A 25054-nucleotide genomic window follows, 5' to 3' on the forward strand; every position below is an offset into this window, starting at 1 on the left:
TTGCATTGCTTTTAATTTAGGAGGAAAACATCATTACAGGCAGTGGTGAATGTTTACTGTAAGAGCGGTTATGTTTGTGTATTTTATTTGTTTAATTTTAGATACATTTTATATTAAATCATTCTAAAAGCAAATTGTTAACGCCTGAGCACTCTTGCCATACTGCAACAACTACTGTGATGATGTACTGGACATACATATGACTAAGAAAACGAATACATGCAGATTAAAGTATTCTTGGTTTCTTTTGATATTGCAAAACTTTAATACCTGTGAGATTTTTTTTTTTTTTTTTTGCATCATCTCCTTTTCGTGTGCATTCATCTCATATATACTCATGCAAATTGAATATCAATGTGAATTAGTAGAAAATAATGATGCAAGAAGAATCTGCTTCAGAAACATTGAATAGCCACGTTTCCGAATACTTTTATACTTTTGTATTTGGGTATTGCGTTTGAAAGTCTGTTACTTTTTCTTAGGATTGGCTTTGCTGCTCTCAAATGACCACGTATTGGCTGTGGCAGACTTGCAGCATGCTAGCTTTACCTGGCACTGTTTGTGCTGGAGCTCGCCTGTGTTTAGTCCTCCACCCAGATCTTTTTAACAGCTGTCGTTGGCTGGCTTTGCATGTTTTTCCTGATTTTACTTGCACACTTTGTCAGTTTGAGGCCTGATCTTTATTAGCATGTCGTTCTTCTCTTCTTGTTGTTTCATGGTGTTGTAGGTGCTTTACTGCCCCCTTCTTTCAACAGTAGCACTGCAGCAAGGGAAACTATTTTATAAATAACTTAATGATGTAAAATGGGAAATTCAAGACGATCACTGTTTCTCATACAATTCTTCTACTACTGACATAAAACCATCTCAAATCAAAGGTCAGCCTTGGTACATTTTTCAGATTGTGTGTTCAAATCTAACCACAGGAGCTGAAGGGCAAATAAAGTGTGTAACCTTTGTATGTGTTGCCTGAACTTGAAAAAGATCTGATTAGCAGGAATCTAGTCACATGCTTGAAATGTGACTTTACTGTGTAAAGTATAGTGGTGCAGTCATAAGTTGGGAATCTTACATTGTGTAGCTTACTGTACTTTTCCATGGAGTTTCCACCAACAGAGATTTTCAAATTGCTCAGATGCTTAAGTGTACACTTAACCGTTTTCTCCCTGCCATTCAGCTGAATGTTATTAGCCAAAGGTCGCTGCATGTACTACCTGCTTATTTCTTCTGCTGATTTCAGATTTGTAGCTAAATGGGCAGCAACATCTTTTTAACACCCTGACTTTCTAAGTGTTAGCTACGTATTTTGACTTCATTTTGTAAGATTGATGCATCAGCATGTGCGCATGTGTTTATTCTCACGAGGCTGAGGAGTTAAATAGCACATGCCAATGTTCATACTGTACCGACTGGAGTGGTTTTGAACATCATGTGTTTTATTCCTGCCACACCAGCAACCTTCCAAAGTGAATGTTAGTTTGAATTAGATTAGTGTGGGTCATTTTTCCTCCTAACTCAGAGACACAGGAATAAATGCAGCATGGCTGATAAACATTTAGACACCTGTCGTCTCCAATCTCACGTTCCAGGCCTCAGGAACAGATGGAAGTCATGAGTTGTTTTAAACTTCTAATGGAGACCTAATTGTGTACAGATTGTGCTGCTACAACAATCCCAACTGACACACACACACTCACCTTATTAGTTCTCTCTCCTGTATCCTTTTACATGCTTCTGTCTCGCTCCTCTGTTGTCGTGTCACCCACATCTATATATAGAGGGTTTTTTTTTTGTTTTTCCTGTCTTTCTTCCTCTGACGCTCTTTTTTTAGCTACTCATCATATTTCAGCTACAGCTGCTCCTCAGGTTTTCCCTTACTGTCCCCTCATGCCACCGCCTTGTAGTCATTTGCAATCCACACGCAGACATAACAACTTGAACAGCTCTCCACTGTGTGGCCGATGACAGAGACATCCACCCACACTCGTTCAAAAAGGCATTACCGCCACACTATTTACAGTGGGCCTCGCACACCCATACACGCACTCATCTAAACTGCTCACTTGTCCAAGCAGCCACACCCAGCGCTCCTTCTTATGCTCATCCTACCCAAGTCTAGTGGGTCCAGTAGAAGGAGTGAAGAGAAATAAACAGTTAATTAATCCTCAATTGGCTCAATCTTGCATATTTAAGTCTAATTAGTAAACCAGGCACTAAGGGGCCCCTGGGTGCCCCTATCCTCTCAAGCAAGGCCCAGTGTACCAGAACAGAACTCCAGCCTTGTGTTTAAGGAGAAATAAATATCAGAAAGTGCATTACTGCTCTTTCATCTCCTCGTGCTCAGAAGAGGGAATTGCTGTGGGAGAATTAATGTTCATTTAATTTCCCTTCTTTCTTCCCCTCATATATTTGCATTCTTCAGGTATTTCTTGTCTCTCTCTCTGTTTCTCTTGCTCTCTTTCCCCCTCGCACTTTCATATACACACAGAGAACAGGGCCTTGTTTCATAGCTACTACATCTGCAGGACACATGTTGAGTGTATGAATATTTGTGTGAGTGTCAGCGTGCCATGAATTAGAGTGTGTTAGCTTAAAAGAAAGATGTCTGGGCCTGTATCTGCTGATGGTGAAAGTATATTTTTCTGATGTGCTGAACATTATCCCTTGTTACCAAAGGCTAATCTGTCTCCCTCAGTTTGATTCATGTCCTTTTAGAGCCAGTGGACAAAAGCCGAAGCCAATCCGAGCCGCAGAGCTCCAGAGCAGAGATTGATGCGATCAGCTCTGTTCATACTCAAAGGAAAGCAATCTTGAGCTGCAGCTTTATGGACATGTTTTAGCTATCTAGACGCCACATTCAAAATCCCCAAATGGCCCAGGGGTTTAAGCGACAGTCGCATAGCTGAGAGGTCACGACGGCCAAGGATGCTTTGGTCTCAGCACCTACACCGCTAATGTTTCTAAATCGACAAACGACTCAACAGGTTAAAGTTTAGGACTTAGTTTGTTCCACTGAGTTATTTGTTTAATGCAGCATTTTGTATTCCTTGTACCATTATTCGGCATTTGTCATCATATACAGTTCAGTAACACTCAGGACATTTAGATGGTTACATTTCATAGTTAAACTTGAGTCCTCAATTTGAAGGAGTAAATGGGCAAAAACAGCCCGTGAATTTTAAAGGATGCAACATGGTTCAGTGTGACATATAAAGGGTTACTTAGAGTCCAAATCTCTGCTCTGGTTGTTGTGTCTAATGGGGGGTTATAGTGATGTCTTCGCTACTTTGTAGTCCAGTAACCGATTGCTGCAGTAATGCATAAATTTCACATCAAAGTGCTGATGTACAGTTTTCATTTGGAAAGGATTTGATTCAGGGAGGTAAAAATTTTTGCTTCAGTAAGAAATCCTTGTTCTGCTAATGCAGATTTCTTTATCTGTTTTTATGTTTTTTCTCACTGTTGAACTAAGCGAGGTTCAACTAAAGAACAGAAATACTTCTCACTCCCTGAATCAACATTTAATCACCAGTTTCAACCAAAACTGGAGACTGCACACTTCATGAAGGCATGATTTACTGTTTGATAGTGTTTTGTGTGCGGCAGTGCTAGTTTTGGCTGGCTTTGACCAGTGAACCGGCGACTGGCTACTGTATAATACAAATTATCTGCCAAATACTTAAACATAGAGGCATGAATGATCACTCTTTTGATCAACAAGTAAGGCTTTTCCACTAACTACTCAAAATATTCAACCACAGGTGGTCAGATACTCATACTTATTATGTTGATTCATTCTTACTTCAAGCTATTTACTAAAAAGTGCAATCCTCAAATAGTGCTCATAGGTGTGATTACTTTCACGGGTTTACAAATTTTGTGCTGTTTTTAAATGTGCATTCAGTTCATTTTAATATTAAGTACAAAAAAATAAAACATGCCTATTTTAGGCATAAAATATTGGCGTAATTAGCAGTAAATTGTGAATTGCAAAATGTAGCAAATTAGGTTTCCTCTCCTTGTATTTTAACCGTAATACATATGTAACAGGGTCAGTTGTCAGAGTTCCCACCTTGTACACGCAATCTTGTCATTGCACGCTCTTTGTTAATACAGACAGTATTTTTTTTTTAATGCTTTAAAGCCCAGTTTGCGCTGGTGCAACTCCTTAGTAAATCTGTCTCTAAAGCTTGATATAGACTTCTGCTGGAAATCTACATCCTAACTTAAAACGGAGCCAGAAACCCCTCTTAACTTTACAGCGCAACTTTCCACACCATTCCATCATTGTGGGCGGAGTTAACCTAACGTGTAATTACGTTTCTTGGGAGGTGCAGGTCAGGTTATGGCGTAGGGTGAAAAGGAGGTTCTCCTCGAATCACAAATTATGAAGTAGATTCCCTACAAAAGCATAAATCGAGTACAAGTGTTTTGGGGTGTTTCGCACTAGTTGAATATGCAGTTTTTTCCCTGGATAGAAAGATTTTTGGTGCCCCTTTCAAAAAGCTTTCATCCACCCTCATAACCTCCCTCCTTGAATGTTGTTATGAAAATAATTTGGCTTTTTATTCAAGGAAACATTCTACACATTATTGTTTATCAAGTAGCCTGATGTCTAATAAGGGGATAGTCTTATTTGCATTTACTGTACATACCAATCATACTCGGTGCTTTGTATAGTTCCCCTCCAAATGTCGATTCTGAGCCAAGCAAAGCCTCTGTTTGGCTTGAAAGTCCTGCAGATGTGGGTTAACCTCACTAGCGTCACCTATTTTTGTAATCTGCTTTGCTAATACTGTAAACCTCTGATTTCCTGTGTCTCTAAAGGAGACCTAAACACACACCTAATCCGTGTGTAAGAAAGAGAGAGAGGTTTGTATACAATCTTTATATCTGAGATCGTTTGTGCTGCATTGGTGAATTAAATGTGTAATCTTGTTTCTAACAGCAGCAAACCTTTAAGTCGCCTTTCTGCGTTAAAAAACCTGCCAGGGTTTTACACACCCAGGTGTAACCTTTGACCTTGAGTTGATGGAGGTTATGGACTTCAACAAGCTTATGGGAGTCTTGATTACTCCTTCTGGAACCAGTTTACTAATAGTGAGAAACAGATGAGTTGTGAAAGACTGATGGACACACAGTAGCAAGAGGGAGGGATCCTCACTTTTGACAAAATGTGCAGTATGTTTGACTTGTGGTAGAGATGCGGAGGAAAGTGTGTGTGTGTGTGTGTGTGTGTGTGTGTGTGTGTGTGTGTGTGTGTGTGTGTGTGTGTGTGTGTGTGTGTGTGTGTGTGTGTGTGTGTGTGTGTGTGTGTGTGTGTGTGTGTGTGTTTTGGGGGTTGTCTCCATCTCAGGGCTAATCGGTGGGATCAGCCACCTTGAATGGGGTAGTTGTTATTCTGAATTGGCCAAGATATGTGGTTATATGATAGAGCGTGAGGGATTAAATCCCTCTACTGGCATTGTTGGGCCTTCTATACAAGTTGGCTTTTCTCCTGTCATACACACCAACACACACACACACACAACGGTATGAGAGTAGGGATGAGCACTGATGATAAATGTATAATCCCCGCACACACACACACACATACGCCATTAAACCCAGTGGATTACAGTTTGGGGAATTACAGTAGGGATTTCTGTTGTTTCTCTTTCTGTCTTGCTCTTTCCTCTCCTCCTCTGCTTTCACTGCCCTCGCTTGTCAACAGCCCCACTTGGCCCAGACTGCCAATCCAAAGCTTTGATGAGCCAGTGTCAGCTATTTGTTTGGCCAAGCACAAATGAATCTCTGAATAGCAAGAGTGTGAGAGAGAAAGCTGAAGTAGAGGGAGAATGGCCATCCTGGCGTGTGATAATATTGAGAAATAATCTGCCACCTTCTTACTCCTCTTTCTTTCCGTTGTGTATCTCATAGGTCTCTCATTTTCTGGCTCTCTCTTCATTCTTAACTCTCTCTGCCTTTATCTCTTAAACACAGACTGTGCCAGTGTGGGCTTGCAGCTGATTACCGGTGTAATCACTTACATTTTAGATGATCTGATAGGAGAAAAGGCCTCCAAATCATCTTAACACCCTCTGAATCCCCTGAACTCCATCTCCTGAAGACGGTGGCCAACGACTACTTTATTTTTGTCCTCAATATTTTCTTTTTTAAACAGTAGGCCTGAAAATTCTCTCAGAAAAGCCCAGTTAAAACAATGACTGGATAAGCCCATTCTGCCAATATCCAGTGCTTATTTCTGCGTAATGTAAGCCCTGGATTTGCCAGTGTAAGTAGATTGGGGCACAATGTAAGTACAAGTGGAGTTGATGTAGCTAACTTTGTACTAAGTGGCTGCTTGCTGTGTTTCCGTGTGAGCTCCTCTGTGTCATTATTGAGTTTTCAGAGATTTTTGCTGTAACTTCCTGCAGCTGCTGGAACCACTGAGGTGGTTTTGGGGTTACCTTTGGAGAGGTAGTACTGACTGAGCCAAATGTTCTTATCAGTGGATGTTTATGCACATGATTTTGAATCTGAACAAGGTTTAAGGGGTATAATGTTTTAACTGCTGACCATGAAAACACCACTCATAAATCGCATTGTCATAGTAAATACAGTATTAGAACAAGTGCAAAGTTTCCCACGTGAAATCTAATTATAAAAGCATTATTTGTCGCACACTAATTGCTATAAACAGATATCCAAAACGTAAGTATTAAGAACAATTTCAAGGTTTTCTAGTCTCCACATTGATTTCAAGTTCTACTGATCACCCTAGCATAAGCTTTCTCTAAATCCATAATGATACAGTGCCAATACCATCCCAATACTTTTTCATCAATACTCTTAAAACAAACATCACATCTGTAGTGCTCTTTCTTAGCATGAAGCCCTATTGCTGCTCGCTGATCATCACCTCTCTTCCTAGCGTAGCTTCAACAATTCATTTTCCGTATTTTCATGGTATGGTTCATCTTCTCAACACACTATCTTCACTTGTTAATACATTTCCATCTCTATCCTTTATTTAAACTAACCTGCTGCACATCCTTTCCAGCTTTCCAGCTCTCTGCCTGTCTGTCTTTTTTTCTCACACAGTAACTCACTGAGCCTTTTCCATCTCTCTCTTTGCTATATGTCGCACCTCCTGTCTACTTCTTCATCTCCCTAACTATCCCACTTTTTCTTTGCTAACCTCTTCCTTGGAATACTTTCCTGTACTCCCTCATTCCACCACCTTGCCTCCTCATCGTCTTTCCTGTGTCCTCCCAGTCCCAATCCCAGATAAATGAGAGGATTGTATCAGGAAGGGTATCTGGCTTAAAATCTATGCCAAATCAAACATGCAGATCCATCTACTGTGGCGAACCCCTTGGGCAGTAAGGGACAAGCCTTAGGTAACATATAATCCCACAGGTGAGTCACAGATTTTTTTATTGACACATCATTTTAGGTGCAGAAATTGTATTCAGGGGCTCTGTTTTCATGTCTTACATATTTGGAAGTGTACATGTTGGTTAAATATTTTTCAGGGTGTTTATTTCAAAATTGGTCCGACTGATTTCAGAACTAATCAGATCAATATTTATCCATTTATGTTGGTTCTTTGACAATAGAGCTCCTACCATTTACCTTTACCTGACACATTTGAACTTACCGAACAAAAGCAGGTGCAACTGATTTATGTAACGCAAAAAATGTCAGTTACTTGCATGTTTTTGCAGTGTCACTTTTATCTTTTTCACTCGTCTACATGATTGTCCTTGTAGCTGCTTTAATCCTTTGCTCATACCAAGGCTGCTGGATAGCATTAACTTTAGCCACTTTGCCTTTGTTAGCTTCTTTAAAATGTCATTGTTCTCCTGGGTGAAGGTGAATTAAATGCCTGATTAAGTTTGTTGTCACAAATATTATGTCTTAGCTTCCATGCTAAACACACTTTAGCATGAAACTGTGAGTGTGTGTGCTGCAGTGCCCGTGTTGCTCATGCATAAAACGGACTGGCTCATAATTGAACAGAAATCAATCTAGGCCAGAAATCAGCTAGATGGTAGAAAATGGTTCCAGTCCCTGGCTGGTCAATCAGTGTGTCTCTAACTTTCTGACCATAAGCCAATGGAAAGTGTGAGCCCTTACCTCCATTTAAACAGTTGGCCTCCCTTAAGTACTAGTTTGCTTCAAGCGAAGGCCAGCTCTAATACCTTCATCTTATTAACCCTTGACTTCTCCTGTTGTTAAGGGACCAAGTGTCCAACTGTTGTTGTACTGTATTACTCACACATGTTGGTGTGCACTTTCTATACAAAAGTCAAAATAGGGAAGACGCAAAAGTTAAAGATTCCCAGTCATATCCCTCTTTCTGTAAAGTATTTAAGCTTAAACGTAGATTCTTTTTTAGCTCCTCTAGGTGCTACATGTACATGAATCACACATATTGTCACAATGTATCTATTATTAGAGTGGTAGGCAAAATCAGGAAATCTTTTCTTAATCAAGTAAATATCTGAAAAACTGCAGGCCACGTAAATCTAATCATTGGTCTGAAAAGTACCAGAATTATTTCTTTGTATGTGTGTTGCAGCTTTGGGAGCCACTAATTACACTTAGAGAGGTCTCTTAGCAGCAGGCCAGGCGCCCTTAAGGGGCCAGTGGTGAAGCTGTTGGGATGGGAGAAACAGATTACTTTGGTCTAGGGGCACTAATAAATGGATAGATGAACCAGCAGGGGCCCCTTTCTTTTATTCATTCTCCCAGTGGACGACCCCACAGAAGGCCTGTGCACACCAGCCCAGGCCTGCATTTTAAAACAGTTATTTTTCTTTGCATCATTGTGTTGAAGTAACTGTGTTGACAGAGCATGTAAAGTTTGAGGTTTTGCAGAGTTTGGATGATTTAGCGTGGACTGATTGAAGGCGCATGTTGATAAAAGCAAGCAAAATTTGGTTTGCATGCAAGTGTGAACGGCTACAGCATTGGAAAACATGTGTCCATCATTTGAGCCTGTAACATACTACAGCATCACTATCATGATGTGTGTTTTGGTGTGAGTGTGTGTGTCTGGGGGTGATAATCCTGGTTCCCATCTGTAGAGCCCAAGTGAAACCCCACTAAGCCACTTCATTCACTTTGATCCAGTTTTGGGGAGCAGTTTAATTTCCCATAATACCGTTGATCAATGATTTCCTTTCAGCATTGATGTAATTAGTGGTTCTAAGCCAGTTTTATTCTTCTATCTGTGTTTTACCCCCTTTTTTGAGGGCGGGGGGGGGGGGGGGGATTATATTTGAAGGAACATCAATATCAACTCACACAAAGGGTTACATCAACAGAAACAGGGAAACGTTCGTACTAGCAGTAGTAGTTACATGGAGTGGAAAACACAAATCATACCCTTTTTGGCTTACACTGCCTTCTCTCCAAACGTGCAACAGTTGCTGCTGTTTGGATAACTATGAATATTAAGTCAAAGCAATTGAAGTCTTCCCCAAACAATTCAATTTCTTACACACAATCCATCACATTAATATATGTAAGTTTGGTGTTATCTTATTAGGAAAGGGTTGTTTTATTAATTAACATGATTAAGTGGTTTAAGCTTAAACAGGATTGCCCGAATGCAATGGTCAAATGATTAATACAAACTATCTTTGGTGTTGTTACCGATTTTCAACGACAAAATGAGTTAAACCTAATTTTCTAACCACAACAAAGAGCCCTCATCCAGTGAGCACAAATGCAGCCAAGCTGTGTTGTGTGAAGCAGAACTATTTGGGATTTTGGTTCATTAAATGCACACTAGTGATACTGATATGTGTCGCTGTCAGATTGAGGTGATTAACTTGGTTCTTGCACTGTGATGCAACAGGAGGAAAACATGGCTCAGATGTCTGATTATGAATGCTAATGGAACGTCTAAATTTTGCTGATTCTTCTCAGCATTTTGCACATGTTTAGCATTCTTAGATGATTGTATTTCCTCTGTGTTGCTGTTTGGGGGGGAAAAAAAGAAACAAGGTGGATATTTGCTGTGCTCGCTGTCAGGAGCCAGCACGCACACATTAACAGTTTCCTGGTTTCTACTTTAAAGCTATTATTCGTGTTTGTTCTTAAAAGCCTTGTCAGGAGTAAATTATAGGGCCTTCTCCAACTTGAGACAACACGCCCATAGCATCACACCTGTCATTTGGTGGGCAGTGCCAGTCTTCTTCTGTAACAAAGGCTAAATGCAGGCCTCTGTATCTACTGTATTTAGACACATGGATGTTCAGGTGATCATGTAATTCAGTTTGAGGCCTTCACCTTGACAAATAACAGCGTAACATTGAGCTGATGTTTCTCTGTGTTTGTGGTGAATAAATCTTTTTTGAAATTGTTAAACTTATCCTGTCATTATTGTCAGTTTACAGAGTGTAATCATCTTCAGCTTCTTGGAAAAAGATAAATGTATTGTTCTGAAATTTTAATTAGTGTGTCCTGGAAAGACCATTTATATTTTTACATTCAACACAAGAAAATGCCAAACTTAACTAAACCAAAAATGTTCATTACCAAAAAAAAATGTCTGAGGCTTCAGTAAGCAGTACAATCTTGATTTTCTAAAAGCCTATTGTGACATTTTGTACAAACAGTAAATTTAGTATCACAATAGAAGAATTGCTGGCAGATGTTCCACCAGATGTTTTTAGAATCTGATGACCTTTGTCACAGAGTTCTTGAAAGATGTTAATATCATCAAATAATAAACAAAACATCACTGTTTTAAGATTTTTAAGGGTTTGAATGGTTTACAAATGATTGCATTCTGTTTTTATTTGCAGAGTCCCAGTGTTTTTGGAAGCGTAGTTGTACTTCATACTTTCTATGGATGCCTCTTTAAATCACACTGTGGATCAGATTGGACCTTCTGGCTACAACTAACCCATAGACTTATCTTTGAGTTAAACCTGTCTTGTAAGGCTAACACACTTGTGTAGATGCCAGCAGCCTACAATTACTCACAAACCCTCTGCCAAACTCTGGCCAGGTTGTCATTACTTAGTTTGCCACCCTTTTGAAGTGTGTCAGTGCTTAGATGCTGGTCCCCTTTGACCTTGTAAGGGCTCGTCAGCTGTGTGTCTGTGTGCAGACTTCCCTGTTTCCATTCTGCTGGCTGATCTTTAAAGTTGCTCACTGGTCTGGTTACAGCCAGGGGGTGAGGCATGGCATTGAGTAGTTTCAAATGGAACCAAACTAAGCCTATATGCAAACAAAACCCAGGGAATTAGGGGAACTAAGCTGGCCTGTTCACAGTAACTCCTCGGCCAACGCTGAACCACAGAAGAGAGGAGAGGGAAGACAGGGGCAGAGCGCGGCTCGCTAAGTTCTCATGAATGGTCTGTTCTTTTAATTGTGTTGAACAAAACAAGAGGGGCTAAGTAATGGGGTTTTAAAGCGAAGCACATTTGGATAGATTGTGTAACGCCCTGTGTGGGTGTGAGGCAGGGAGAGGAGAGAGGGAGAGAGACACCGAGGGCGAGTGGGCGGTATTGTGTGGCAAGAACAAAAGGCAGAAGTTGGCAAACGGAGGCACCCATCGAAAAGCCTGGAACCAAACTGGCCAGCTAATTACTGACATGCATTGTTGACGAGGAGGAAACACAACAAAACGGGGATAAAGATTAATTTTGTACCTCATCCTTCTCACTGTCAGACACACAGAGACAAATCCTGTAAATTGAAAAAGAAAAAAAAAACCCGAGGCAGGCAGATAGAGGCAGGAGGGATCAGAGGGATAAAGATATGGGAGCGTAACAGTACAAAGCAGTACGAGTAAGACTTCCTTTATTCTCCTCTCAAGCACAAGCTATAGGCTTGTCTTTACATTTCTCAGCTGTTTCTCCTCAGACTCTCCCGAAGAAAAGTAAAGAATTTGGAGAACGAACTGTTCGTGAAACTCAAAGACAGAATAAACAGGCCATGAGAGCGTTTAAAGTTCCTGACAGTAGTAATATTTTTAGATCTGTTAAAAAAGAAATAAGAGACTGAAAGGTTGCAAAGGTGGTCAGATTGTATAGAGGCCAGGGTGATGGTACACAGAGGGTTTTAATGCAGCAGTATCTTGAGGAGCAAAAGGAAAAGAAAGGGGAAGAGAAAGAAAAAGATAGGAATGGCTGTTAGGATTATTAATATTGGTGTTTTTTTGAGGTGAGTGCTAACATTTCCTGACATGTTTGTTCTGCGTCTGGCTCGTTCAGACTTTGGTCTGCCATTTCTCCCGTTCTTTGCTCCCTTTTCTTTTTTTTGCTTTATTTCTGTGTTCCATTTTGACAAGTGTTTCGAAAAAATCGCTTGTCATCCCCGACGCTATGCCAGGCTGGTTTTCTTTTTCCCCCTCTCTCTCTTTTTTTTTATTACCGTGGAGGTTTCACGAACGTACGCCGGCGATTTGGAGATGAAAGGGATGGAATCATCCCGATTCCTGCCCTGCCACTGAGCTGCTCAAACTCCCTGACAAAGCTGTCAGACTCCATTTTGGATCCAACTGCCAGAGTAAACTTGCTCTGCCATTCACAATCAACAAGAGGCAGTGCAAAGTCTCGCTCCAGCCCGTGTCAGAACCCTCCAACTGCTCCCCTTTTCAGATGTGTTAAAGTGCATTTTCTCTCTTTACATTATGTTTCGCTGCTTATATTCTTGATCTTTTCTTCTGTTTTCTGCCTTTGTGGTCCAGTTTGTACATTTACTTTGGTGATAAGACAGCCTGGTGTATTTAGAGATGTTTATAGGCAACGCATATTCTTATGGTTAAAAAAATTCAGGTAGTTAGTCTGATTTTATTGCATTTTCCTGGTTTGCACATTGCGTGTTTATAACATTTGTGGTAATAGTGAAGATTGTTCTGATAGGCTGCTGCCGTACAGGAAGATGATTAAGTTATGGCAAGGTAATTCCACTCAACAGGGAATTCCTTAGTCTCCTAGTTTTTTGGCATCATATCAAGGAATCATGTACAAATTGCGTAGTTATGAGGTAGTGTAGAGGTTTACCTTAGAGCACCCGTGTTTGGATCCAACTTCTTAACCAAAAAGTGATTGAAATGGGTCTTTTTAACACATTGTGGTATGTCACATAGAGAGGGCAAGGGACGGCACACATGAACATAAGAGAGACAGAAAGAGGGAGGATGCTTGGCTTCTTTCCAGCAGTGGTGCTCCTGGTGTGAGTGAGGAAGGGTCTCCGTGCTCTGGCTGAGCTTTCATGTAGAGATGCCTATGAGAGAATGAAAGCAAGAGATGCGCAGAGGTGAGAGTGTGCAACGAGGTGTTTACGAGGGAACGTTTTAGCTTTGACCCAGCTTTATCGCCGGTCTTTGAAATGGAGCTGCAGCTGTTATTATTCGATTAATCAATTAGTTGAACACAAATTGCCAAATCTTTTGATATTTGTTGTTTTTGATCAAACCTATTCAGGTCAGTGTCTCTGGGTTAGTACATTCTATTTTATCCTGCATATTACATAGACAAAATGAAAATATTTGATAAATAACTGGCTAATAGCTTATAGAAAGTCTTATTGTGTTTCTCATAGAACTGCAGTTAGATCTATTAAATTGTACCTGAGATAATGAAGGCTCTAGTCTACAAAGTTGAGGGCTTCTCTCCTAGGAGCGTCAGGTTTGAGTGTGTTTTCATGACAGTTCATGTTTGTGCACCAAGACCACGGTCGCTCTCATCCCTTTGAAATAAAATAATAATTTTAATAACTTGATTGTTTCCTCTGTTAACCACTGAAACTGACAGCACACCGTTACAAAGAGCAAATTCTTCCACCTGCGTCGTTTATTCTGCTCTGCTCAGCCCAGCCTGAACCGTCAGCTTGGCCGGTCGCAGCGTGGCCCAGCTCGGCTTGGAATGAAGCGGCACGTCCATAATCTCTGTGCCGGCATGTTAATTTTCGAGTCAAAGGGGCAGCTCCCTTTTCATCACGGCAGAAGCTGTGGAATATTCAGTGCGCTGCAGATGTTCATGAATAATGTCTGTGGCCAAACCCCTGGCTGAGGCTGGGGGAGGAGGGATAGTGGGATGAGGGAGAGGGGAAGGGAAGGGGGTAAGTCGGGGGTTGGAGGAAGGGAGGGAGGCCAGATGAATTACACGTAGGGGGGATCTGACAGGCGGCGTGAAGCTTTGTGATCATTCCAAAGTTCTAATAATCTCTCTCACCTTCTCCATCTCCCCAGTAATGAAAGAGAATAGGTGATTGCACCCCGGGCTATGTTCCCCGCGTAATGACTCCTCCAAAGGCACAGAGCCGCCAAGGAAAAATGAACTTTGAATGAGTGGCGAATTGGCTCTGACAGAGTGATAGACCGTGACACAGATTCTGTAGCAAAACAGACGTAGTGCTAATTGATTATCAATATTTTAAGCAAAGTGATGAAAATAAGCATTAAGAGATGAGAAAGAGGAAAGAGAGTGCAGAACAGTGCCTTAAAGGGGGGGGGCTGTCATTTGTCCAGTCTACCTCCTTCTTTCTCTCCCTCTCTCTTGCGTCTGCTGCTCCCGCGGCCAGGCTGTCTCCCTCATTACCCCACTCTACTTTTTCTTTAAATGCATTCCTCCTTTTGGTTTTCCTTAATCATGACTTATGAGCTGATATTTCAGTGTTAATTGTCAAATATGTTCCTGGACTCAGTGCAATGCTGCACTTTATTTTTTCGCTCTCACCTTCAGTTTTGTCTCTGATGATTTGCTGCTATCAGTCATCTTGTGTCTCAAAGTGCATAATTTAGGATTGTAATCACTTATTAATTTTTTTTTCCTGTAAGAAAGAAAAGAAATCGCTGTAGCCAGCTACACTGAGGGCACTGTCTGTCAGACTGTGGCTCGACAGAATTTGTGACATGAAATTAAATAATCTTTCTGAGGAGAACCACGTGCACACGAACACACACACACTCGTCATTCATGAAGTCCAGACCAAAGAGTGGACTGGGAGTACCCGAGACCACCAAGTTTGTATGTCTTTTCTGTAGTGTGTGTTTGTTCCTGTAATGTGGTCAGTTGTGCTGGGTCCTATTGATGCTGGCAGGGTCCCGCCTCTCCTGCCTTTTTTCTAAGTGGCCGCCCTTTTGAACCTCCTTGTGTCAGCGCTGCGATTAGCGGCTTGAGTTTACCTTTCATGTGCGGGGGTCCTCATAGATTTAGTCCCATCTACCCCCTTTGTAACCGCCTGCACACACATGAGACACACACTCAGTGGTGTGCCATTACAATGGCATCCAACAGGCTTTCAGCATGGGAACCAGAGCCTATTCTCCGCCATTCAACAGCATGCTGAAGTGCATTCACACAGGAATAAATGAGCAGATATAAACACACAGACACACACATACACACACTAGGCAAGAATATTTTGGCCCTGACATTGTAGAGCACACAAATTCATAATCACACTCAATGCTTTTGCAAATGAATTGTTTCTGTTTCTTGTGCAGCTGTTCTGGACTTACGGCATCCTTGTTTAATTTGGGAAAAATGAAATTTTGCAATCAACAGACTCAACAATAATTGCACTACTGTTGTAATAATTTCTATTCTGGTCTTTAGAGGCAAACTACAAGACAGGATTAAATGTGTATAATTTACATGCATTCTTGCTGACAAGGGCTCCAAATTTACTTGTAGAGACAGACACTTACTCAGATTTGAACACATGCATTTGAATTGTGCTTATATATATTTTTGGATTAAGCGGGCTCTGAGATCATTAGTTTATGTAGTGACTTCCCATCTGTAGAGTCTGTTATGAAGCGTCCGGAGATACTGCCGCTACTGGCACACAGCAACTCAAGAAAACCACATGTCAGAGGGACGGTTGCCAATTGGGCACAAGAAAAAGTGTGACTGTGAGCCGCTCGTATGTGCAAAAAGGTAAAGCATAAACCTGTGCAGACACACATGGTGGGACTGCTGGACCACCTCAGTGGAGAGATAAAAATCATTAGCTGTGCTCCTTTAATTTTTGAATGTGCGTTCTAAGACCGGGATCACCTGAGTGTGAAGCAACAGAGTGGAGTAACAGCTGGCAGAGGGATCCACATTTGGTTGTAGTGTTTATTGTAACAAAGAGCATATGAAACATGCATAAATGACATTAGGTTCTATTTTTCTACTTTTTTATAACTTTTAGGTTAGGTCTTGGGTCTTTTAGGTTTCCTTTTTGATCAAAAATGTAAGAATACTAATTATTTCCTGCTTTTTCTTCACAAAATAACTGAACTTTTTTTAAATTGAGAACATGAGAAATAATCAATGACATCCAGGATCATCGGTTTATTGCAAACTTAGCAGCAACCGGCTCTGCTTTGTGCGTTTTCCCCTAAAAATTGGTCGTTTCCAACAAATGAGAAAAACAAGTGAAAGGTACTTGCTGACACAACTAAGTTGCTGCCAGTGTGAGCTCAGGGGTGCACAGTATTTAGTGATGGAAACTTATGTCACTACCTTTCCATTTCCTAAAAAGGCATTACTATGGCCAGTTTTAAAAAAAATTAAATTGTGATGTTGATATAACATCTCAAGATGATATGAATCAAGTGCACAAATACATTGAAAGGTTAAAAAATAGAAAAGGGGCAGGAGAGTAGAAAAGGTTAGGGAGAGATCGCAGAGGAGAAGAAAGCACATGAAGAAGAAGAAAGGAAAAACTAGATATCTGTAAAGGGGGGACGATGGCATTTGTAGAAGTGGCAGGGTTGAAGTTGAGGGTGAGATGTCATTCAGAGGCCCCGGGATGCTTAATATTTCACCGTGTGATCCCTGCATTATGGATTGGTCTGATTGCCCTCTCAAGACCTCTGTTATGCACTTACCCACATGCACTTAGTGCGAAGTTCTTAATTACAAAACTTTTGTATTTGTCTCAAAGACATTCCCGCCCTCTTATGAAACCACTAAATCTGTCATTTTAAATATTAGAGGCACACATATAAATGGGATATTTTAGTATGCACTGGAAGCACTTAAAGTATTTGCAATGTATATATGAGATTTCCATACCGAGGTTTCAAGGTTGAACTTTGTTTGACCTTGTAACTATCATATAGAGGCTTTGTTGTTAGCCCCCCCCCCCCCCCCCCCCCCCAAGGCCTGTATGTGTATATGAGTATATGAGGCACTTCTGTGTGTGTCTCATGTCTAGCCGTGTGTTTTCCTTAAGGTGTGTTTATGTGTGCATGTGTGTGAACAGCCTGTGGCAGTGTATGGTCCTTAGAGTAACGTCACTCTCTGATCTCTATGACCGCTGCAGGCCTCTGTTCATCCCAAGGTTTTCCGCAATTCTCCTTTCTGGTCCAGGGTCCAGGGCCTGTTATCCCGCGAATCCTGATATACATTTTCACCCTTGAGTCTAAAGGGCAAGGTGGGGTGACTGGTCCAAGCCACCCACATGCATCAGGAAGACCCCACTGCTTACCTTGTTATTTCCTCGCCTGGCCTTAATGAAGCCGGTGCTCATCGGCAGACCTCCTGTGAAAGATTTTGCCCAAAGGAAATAAGACCTGGACCCCAATAGGGCAAACATGGTGTTTGTATTGATCAACCTTATTATTAAGCCTCACTTATAAATTATTTTAAATGTGCAATTAATTTGGTAAATCTACTAGTTCTTATATAGTGCTTTCCCTTTCTGCTTGAGCACTCAAAGGACTTTAAACAACACATTTCATTCACCTGTTCTCACACATTCATTCAAGTCCTTTTTCATGAATGCAGTGACACTGTCATTTAAAACTGTTATTTAATTAAAAAGGCAACATATGAGATGTTGAAACTTAGTTTTTTTTTTCAATACCTCTCAAAAAAGTTTGGCCTCATGGGGCAAAAGACCAGTTTTGCTCCAGTAAAATATTGACCACAGGTAAGTGACATAACTGGGTATAAAACGGCCATCAGCGAAGTAAAATTGGAGAGGGATTCAATATTCTGTGAAAGACCGTGTCGGCGAACAGTTGAACTATTTAAGAATAAAGTTTCTTAACTCATTCACTGCCAGCCATTGGCAGTGAATGAGTTAAACCCATTGACTCATGCACTGCCATTGACGGCTATAGACGTCAATGGCAGTGAATGAGTTAATATAAAAATTTGAAGAATTTGAAGGTTGCATCATCTATACTACATAATATCAAAGAACCTTTCAGAGAATCTGGAGATACTGTTGTGTGTTAGGCTAACGGTTGTGATCTTCAGGCTGTCAGGCAGCACTGCATTAAAAACAGACAGGATTCTGTAGTGGAAATTACTGCACGTACTCAGAAAAACTTCTGAAAAACACCATAATTCAACACAGCTTCCCACTGCATTCTCAAATGCAAATTAAACTCTATTATGCACAGAAACAAATAGCTGGATGCACATTGCATCTTGGAGGCTAAAGCAGAAAGCAAAAATCCCACAGTTAAAACCAACACATCAGTGATAATAAGGGGGTGCAGTAGTCCACACTTTGTGTAGCTTGCACATTTGTGAAGGCATCATTAATGCTAAACAATATATTCAAGATCTGAAGCTACACATGGCTCCATAACAGCAACTGTCATCTGTTATTTGCTGCTCAGGAAGACTATGCTCTGACACTGAGCTGTGATAAAGTCCACATAACATAGATAAATAGCAGTGTTATTACATTTATTTTAATCCTGTGGTTTCTGGATCTGTTGGAGTTAAAGCCCCACTGATGTATACTGATCTGTCAGCATAGGCAAATTTTAATTTATTAGTCAATAAATGAAAAATTCAACCACATTATGAGTGTTGACATTGCAGAACTTTTGGGGTGACTTGAGGTTAGGGCTGGGCCATATCATACCGTTCACGGTAATACCGGTATAATGTTGGGCAATGATAAGAAAATGAAATATCGCGATAGAATATGGGTAAAACACGCATGCGCAGTGCCTTTGTTTTCATATGCACATGGAGGAAAAGGCGTGCTGGCGACGGAGAATGAGAAGAGTGAAAGCGGATCACTGAATGAAACGGATGAACCAGAACTGGTTTGTAAAAATGCTGCAACTTTAGTGGTGTGGAACTGGTTTAGCTTTCGTCCATCAGATACACAACAAAGCATTATTTTTGGTAGAGCATGCTAGCAGGCCGTCGTTATTACCGTGTTTTTTGGAAAATACGACGCATTTAAAATCAATCCTTTGATTTTTCTTAAAATCGACAGTGCCCCTTATAATCCCGTGTGCCTTATGTATGAATTCTGGTTGTGTTTACTGACCTCGAAACGATTTTATGTGGTACGCAGCGCTAGAAAATCTGTTAGACGTTTTAGTACGACTTTGCTAAGCTACGAAGCCGCACCCCTTGATGGATTGTCGGAGCATTACGGCTAATCGTAGGCAGGAGCCTCGCGGAGTGATACGTACTGTGCTTCAACATAATATTACCATATTGTGTGTGTATAACCTTTTTCTAAGTTTTGTGGATATTATACAGGGTTATGCTGAGGATATGTCGGCCAATTTCCACTGGAAATGCCTTTTGGTTTAACTGACAACAAGGAATTTGCATTTGTACTGTTAAATTTTTATATAACTTTAATGCACATAAAAACAGCTGCTTGTTTAAGTGAAAATACATTGATGGTTTTTTTTCCACTAATAAAGTTGTGGAGTTGTAAAGCATTTTGTCTAGTGTCAATTATATCGTCAGTTATATCGTTATCGCAAATTTTCAAATGTATATCGTGATAAATATTTTTGGTCATATCGCCCTGCTCTACTTGAGGTATTGTTTTTAACACACATACACGTACTCTCATCTTGTTTTGACTAGAAAATGGTTCAAAACCAGTAAGTACCAACATCATTATGTCATTTCTGGCATTTTTACATTAGAAATTACTCCATGTAATTCATTTGTGATGAAAATCGTTGTTTTTAATCATTTCAGCTTTTAAATAAATCGTTCCTATGTGATGTGGACAAAGGGTTGCAGTGTGAAAGATCAAAGTTTTGGCCTGGGTACGCTCTATCTTGGGAAATAGGCTGTGAAAAGGAAGATGTTGGACTTTTTGTTTTGAGATTTACTGCATATATCAGTTCCCTCGAGCTTTTGTTCTCAGTATGCAAAGATATAAATTCGATCCAGAGTTTTTCCTTTAGCTAAAACTCCTCTTAATTCCTTTCCTCTGAGTTTGACAGATGCAATCTCAGCGTGATCACTGAAATGAAAATACAAACATGGAGCCCAGGTGTCTGGAGTTAAGAGGCTGTTTTTAAAAAATGAAAGAACAAATGTTGAGAAGAGGAGGAGGAGGAGAGTTTTGGGAGTTGAGTCTGACACTGAAAAGTAGGGAAAGTCAAAATTCTTCACATACTGAGATGAAGGATCCAAATAGTCCTTATGACTTCATAGTGTAGAGATCAGCATGTCAATCTGTCACAACAACATGGCAGCATTACAGAACCGGCATCTTACATCTGGCTCTGTCATTTAGACAATAACTCTTCACTGAAGCATCCATTACACCACAGGAACAGAAGACCTAATTGATGCATCCCCCCCAGCATCACGATATAGCAGCAAAATAAAAAAAAGCTTTTCAGACGACTGCAGATGAATAATTCATTGATTTTTTTGTAAGATATCGTTGTCTAATTGTTTAGTTTGTAAATATTTCATGTGCGTCATTAATTCAGATTGACGAGAGAAGCTAAGAGAAGCTTGTGATAAGGATCATCGAAGTTCAGTGCCTACAAGATTTGTTCTCGAATGGCTTTTAGAGACATCTGATTGAGTCGCACTCATTCATAAACAGGAATTTTGTGAATTGATTACGATTTTGTTCACGTTATTGTGACCTGAAGGCCTTTTTCAAGGCCCAAATACCAAAAATTATCTGTTGCCATAATAAAGCCTCCCCCTTGTATAATTTCACGCGTTCTGGTGTTAAATATTTAAATGACTTTATGTAGTATCGTTTCATCTCTGCCCATTCAATCATATCAAATTACAGTTTACAGCTATGAGGTCTAAGTGAGCTGGTTTTGATAGACCCACAGGCACCTGCAGACATGCACATAAAATCCAGGCCTGGATAAAGCATTCTGCCTGTGTTGACTGCGGACTGTGCCACCTAGTGGTCGCTCGGGATATTGCGTCTTCCCATGATCACTCTCACCTCCAAACCTGCAGTGCATAATCACATTACTCCCTCAGATAGATGTCTCGTAGATAGCCAAAGTCTGTTTTTTTCCTTCGTCCTCATGTGTCATGTGTTACCGGCTTTTTCTTAGTATTTCCTGAATTCATATTTTTTTTAACAGTTAGAGAAAAGTTCCAAAGTTCTCTCTCTTGCATTTTGTGAAATGTCAGCCCAGTGAGGCTTTGGTATTAAACTGAAATATTGTCTCTTTTTTGTGGTGTTTGAATTACTCCTCCAAAGCCTCCAGAATATTTCTTCATCATCAAATGGTGATCTGACTTTGTAACAAGCTACATTAACTACACAGCTATTTGGGTTTTCCAAGCTGTTACAGATTTAATGATAAAATGGTCCTAATGCTTTTTATTTTTAAATGTGACAGTATAATGTTCTCCACTGATTAGCATGTCGGTCTGTCCGTCTGTCTTGTCTTTGTGCCTGCCCGGCCTGTTATGCATCTGCCGGTATGCCACATGTCTGTTTGCCATCCCCATTGTTTTCTTAAGTTTCTTATTCTCGCCTTTCTGCCTGTCAGTGCAGTTATCCGTCAGTGTGTCAACGTGTCTGTCTGCCTGTCCTCCAGCCTGTCTGTGTATTATTTATTTATTTATTGTCTTAGCTGTCTCTTCGGTGTGCTGTGTTGGTTGGAGGCCCAGCTGCCGAGCTTCACTGTAAAGTGCTGGGCTGATTGGAAGGGACGTTTTTCCAATGGCGCCGCGCTGCCTCTAATATTCTGTTTGTCGTTGGGTGTGAGGCTGATTTATCACGCCCCCTCTCCTGCTGACATTCAGATTCACTTTGATTGGCGGCTGGACAGAATGACACCCACCACTTCCAACACTGAAACACCACTACAGCGTTTGCACACACATTCTCTCTCTCACACACACAAACACAGACAGTCAAATGTGATGCTCTGCATACTCGCAGCCAGGTACACAGTGGATATGAATATGCCTATTCCACCAACACATTTCCACTTACACTTGAAGACATGCACTTGCATACATAAACTCACTCATAAACTTGCACAAATACCCAGTCTGAGCAGAGTTATGAACTCTGTCTTCTGCACGCTAGTTTGTAAGTGTTGTATTGAGTTTATCGAACAATGTGGGCAGACTGCTGCTCTTTTGTTGTTCCTTCACCCCACGAACTCTATAATATGCTAGCCTTTCTCACTTTTAATGCTCACTTACTGCATGCGGCCTAAGGCCCAAGCTAGCATACTCTTGCGTTGAATAACCACCACCTCCACCCTCTCCACTCCACATCCCTCCTTAATAACTCTATAACTCACCTCAGCCTTAGATTTAATTGCTTATCTGTGTGTAAACGTATTAACCCTCTGCTGTATCTGTTTTGCTGCCGTCCCGGGGGCCCGACAAGCCTCTCTGACTGCCGTGCCTTACATCCAATGAATAGTCCTTCTCTGAGCGGTAATAGGGAATCAGCATCGTAGCAGCAAGCATTGGCGGCGTGTAAGAGATAAATCAGATTGGGGGTCTTGCTTTGCCAGTTTATTGAATCTAAATTGCGTGCGCGCTTGGCCCCCGCCGGCCCTACACGGCCCATCCATCTCCCGGCTGATAATGGAGCAGGCCCGATTCCACCTGGTGGGAGCATTATTACATTTCCCCTCTAACGAGACCCAGCTAATCCTGCCAAGGGAGGAGAACAGAAGAGGGGAGAAAAGAAGAGAATAGTAAAGAGAGGAGTGAAGGAAAATGTTGGGGGAGGAAGAGAAGAAAGAGAAAAAGTAGGGAGGAGGAAAGAGATAGAAGAGGGTTTAAAAAAGAAAAAGAAAAAAAAGATCCATCCTGGCATCCTCCATCTACCTCCCACTCTCCTGCCTTCTCTCTTTCACACTTTCTTCCTTTCTGTTGCCGCGCATAAAACATCTTCCAGCGCCATCACAGCTACATAGCCCCTGGGCCCCTGAGCTGCAATTACACTCATAATCACAATGCGATTTCACTGACACTCTCCGCCCCTTCCCGCTGCCTTCCCTCCTCTTTCCCTCCACCCCTGCAGCCAAGACTGAACGAAGTCTAAATGAAGTGAAAGGCCTCTCCTTTCCCAACAGCCGGCCGTTTATTACCTGCTTTAATAAAAGTCCATCACAGAATTATCCGACAATGAACTGGAGCCGCTAAGTTGCCGAGAAAGATACTTCCAATAAGCAACGTCTACGCGCAGATGCGCCTATGTGCGTTGTTGCTGTTAATTCATTTTACATGCATTTTGCACCTGTAATGTTAACAGGCTTTTCATGCTAGTGCAGCAAAGTATGTTGCTTTAATGTATTTTTCTGTAGTTAATCTTTTTTTTTTAAAGCAGAGCTACTTATTGATGTAATTAAATCATATCCCTGGCTCAGCGCTCAGGCCTACTTTCATTGTTTTGAGGGGGCAGGAGCCCCGTGAGGCAGTGCACTGATGAGAGATGGATAAACAGTTTGATTTTCTGCTATCGCCCCCAGGCGCAGTGTACTGGAGAGATGAGCAAGAGAAGGAAGAGAAAGCATTAAAAACGAGGAGGGGTGGGATAGGGCAAAACAGAAGGAGAGAAGCGAGCAAGAGGATAAGAGAACCTGTTGGGGGAGGGATGAAGGGATAGAGGTGGAGGATAAACATGCAAAGAAAAAGAGGCGACAAATCACTCCTGTTGTTTTGTGTACACGTTTGTGTGCACAGAGGCGAAGCTTTGCCTCTTATTTTTGCTTGTTTGTCTGTTTCCCGTGCTGTTTTAGTTCCTCCTTTATCGCACATGGCCCCCGTATATCTGCCGATCTCCCTCTCCCTTTTTTCCCTCCTCTTTCTCCCCGTCTCCCTTCCACTCCATCACACCACCAATACCGCTCTGTCTCCTACCTGCCTCTCGGTAGCCCCGAGCAAAGAGTGAACTGAAGAACACAGAGGAGTTCACACACACATACAAAAACACACACACACAGGCAAGAAAACTTGTGAAGGATGGTGCAGATCGTCTTTTTTCCCCTCTCTGCTTTTTTCATTTGGCACATTCACACAGACACAAACTTACTAAATTATGACTGTGTTTGCTAAGAGAAATAGATCGGCTGCTGTTGATTTGGTTAGGCTTGCTCCCATGCGCATACACATACATGCACCCACCATAGCTGAGGGAGGTAGTGGAGGGTTCAGTCATCCATGTAGAGTCATTGTTAGTAAAGATGCGGAACCTCCAGACTTAACCAGCCGTAACAGCAGTGTGACGGGTTCTTTGTCTACGCCAATTACTGAACAAAAACAGCAGCGCAGTCACAGAGAGACTGGCACAACCCATGGCCTCCTGCATCCAAACACACACAGACACGTACACGGGCCTATGTATTGTATTTTTATGTAACATATTTACTTGCAGTCTAACTAATACACAAAGTCAGGCACAAAATGAGAAGCGTGCGCTGAGCACACATGCATATGCAGACACCTCGAGCGGTACAATAAACCACATTTGGACACCCACAGCTGTGCCCTGACACAAACATGCTGTAAGCGCTCACAAACACTTACACCCACTCTTATATTGTATTAACTTCCCCAAAAACAGTGCAGCGCTCTCATTCTCTTCCTCCCCCTTCAGTTCTCGTCGGCTCACTCTCTTCTTCTGTTTCTCTGCCTCTTTTTTTCCCTTTTTTTTTCTCAAAGTTTAAACTCATTAAGTGTAATGATATTGGAGACTCAATTTTACATAGCTCACTCATCAACCAAGTGAGATAGCAATAAAGGCGAATGGCTCCGCTGAGGCCCTAACGCTGCAAAATAAATGATGCGCCGCAACGGAAATGTAATTAATTTAGAGGCAGTATTGATAGTCCTGCCATACACGGCATTATATTCTTTAATGTGGC

General features: G+C 41.3%; 1 protein-coding gene across 1 annotated transcript in view; it reads left to right on the top strand.

Annotated features, from left to right (window-relative positions):
* rsrc1 (arginine/serine-rich coiled-coil 1) overlaps positions 1–25054 on the top strand; it is a 120194-nt gene that overhangs the window by 68670 nt on the left and 26470 nt on the right. The window lies entirely within an intron of this gene.

This window comes from Astatotilapia calliptera, chromosome 14 (genome assembly GCF_900246225.1).
Source record: "Astatotilapia calliptera chromosome 14, fAstCal1.2, whole genome shotgun sequence".
NCBI classification, from domain to species: domain Eukaryota; kingdom Metazoa; phylum Chordata; class Actinopteri; order Cichliformes; family Cichlidae; genus Astatotilapia; species Astatotilapia calliptera.